This window comes from Piliocolobus tephrosceles, chromosome 15, assembly GCF_002776525.5.
Source record: "Piliocolobus tephrosceles isolate RC106 chromosome 15, ASM277652v3, whole genome shotgun sequence".
Taxonomy (NCBI): domain Eukaryota; kingdom Metazoa; phylum Chordata; class Mammalia; order Primates; family Cercopithecidae; genus Piliocolobus; species Piliocolobus tephrosceles.
Window position 1 is genome coordinate 2,542,832 of NC_045448.1, and position 2,441 is coordinate 2,545,272.

Genomic DNA, 2,441 nt, shown 5'->3' on the forward strand with positions numbered 1-2,441 from the left:
AGACAAGGCCCAGATGTAGAGCACGGGGCCAGGCCAGACAAGGGCCCAGATGTAGTGCATGAGGCCAGACCAGACAAGGGCCAACATGCAGCACATGGGGCCAGGTCAGACAAGGGCCCAGATGCAGCACGAGGGGCCAGGCCAGACAAGGGCCCAGGTGTAGAGCACGGGGCCAGGCCAGACAAGGGCCAACATGCAGCACCAGGGGCCAGGTCAGACAAGGGCCAAGATGCAGCACATGGGGCCAGGCCAGACAAGGCTCAGATGCAGCACGTGGGGCCAGGTTGGATGAGAGCAAGTGCTTGCCACGCGATGGTGCACCTTGAAGGACCATCCTGATTCCAAGGGCCTGTCCATCTGCTGGATGATGGCAGGAGGGTCAAAGTGAGGCCCCGGGCTTTTTTTTTAGCAAAAGGTACTTTTGCAGGGTTCACAAACCAAGGTCATCATCACTGGACACCATGTCTCTCAACTTGTAGGGTGGCATTGTCTTTCCCATGTCACAGATGACTAAATTGAGGCACAGCAGAGTTTGCCTGAAAAGCACACTGCTACTAAGCTGTTCCATCAATTCTAAGGAACTCATTGAAAAATGTATTTTAACATCAATGGCGTGTCAAATGTAGTTGATGCCATCTTTTTAGAGGTACATAAATATCTTATAGTTGATGGGATTTACTAAAGCAAATCTGGGATTAGCACACTCCCCTTCCGTTCAGCTACTACGCTGGTGCTCTGTTTGTTGGGAAGATAAGGAAACAAGAAGATGTGCACCTGGCAGGCTGTCCCCACCTGCCCCTGTGTGCACCATCTCTTCTCCTGCCTGGAGCAAGCACCCTCCTTAAATGAAGAGGAAAGGTCCATGGTGGTGGGTGTTGGGGGAAGACAGGATGCAAACCCTGCGGCCTGTGGAATCCAGCTGACTCAGCCTCTGCTGCTCCCTCTGTGACTGTGGGCAGTTTTCTGGGCAGTGGGATTAGTGATGGTGCTCCCAGGTGGGCCTCCAAGTGCCCATCCCATCTCTCCATGCAGTCGTCTGGCCATCCCTGGGAGTGGCCAGTCCTCCTCCCTCTCTGCTCTCTGAGCCCTGTCCTGTGCACTAGCAGCAGAGGCAGGGGCTCTGGATGGGCTTCCCAGCTGTGAGCACCTTAAAGGCAGGGGCTTTGTCATATTCATCCCTCACCAAGCCTGCAAGATGCTAAGAACACATCCATCCTTGCAATTTGAAAAACGGAGGAAGCATACCTGATTTCCTTGCTAATTTCTCATGATTAACTAGGCTGATACGAGTATTGTGTTTCACTGTGAAGAAAGAGGACCCGTATTATAGTTTGGCTATTTCAGAGTACACCAGGCACATTCGGCCAAGGCTTTTACTAAAAAATCTCGGCAGCCCTCTGTAGGAGCTGGTGCCTGCTCTTGCAGCCAAGCTTGGTTCCCTGCAGCCTTCTGAGTGCAGTCTGGCCAGGTCGGTTATGGCTGTTCCCCAGGCTGCTGTGGAAGGCTCTTGTTGGCTCAGGCACCAATCCCTCTTTCAAGTCACAGTGGTCAGGGTCACAAAACTGGTTTTGGAGACAATGATATAAAACTAACTGACATAATCCTCACTCCTTTTGCCCCAAAAGGACCAGAGAAAGCAGCAGGCACTAGGGGGCTGCAGCCTCAACCCACAAGGGTAAGATCTTTTCACACAACAACCTCATCTTTGGAAGGGTAGCAGGTACGACGCTAGACTTCACAAGCCACACACGGCACTCAGCACATGGGAACCCAGGGACCCTGTGGCCTTCCCCTGTGTTGCCTGTGGGCAGAGCTCCCACCTCTCCCACTGCAGTCAGGAGATGGCAAACCCCAGCTCTGAGCTCAGGACAGTGCTTCACCTATGCTTTTCACAAGGAGGAGGATAAAATCCACCCTTCAAGGTTGTTGGGAAACTAAATGAGACACCGTGTAGGGGCACGGCAAGGTCCATGGAGGTCCTGGAGTTGCTGCTGGTTCATTCCTTTGTGTCTTCAAGATCCGGGCAAAACAAGCAAGCATGGGATGGGATGGGACGGGAGCAGCCACGGGGTGTGGCAGGCTGCCCACTTCCCCAGCCTGGGTCTCTGCCCAATACCTCAGACTCCATCCTGCCTGGCAGCTAAAGTGGCTCTGCTGGCTCCTTCCAAGAGCTCTCAGCCTGAGCCGCTATCGATTATACACACTTTGCACGAGGCCGTTAAGATAGGAGGGGAGAAAACGCAGCAGCCATCCAGAAATAATTAGAAGAGAAAAGGACTCCCCAGATCCACCTCCTTTCTGAAAAGCCTGAGACCAGCGCTCGCTCGTCCTCCACCCTCTCTCCATCTCATACACACACACACACACTGATTGCCAAAAAATGTGTGCTGAAAAATCAGGTTGGCGATTGTGTTTGATCCCGGCTTCTAACTGCCTTTCAG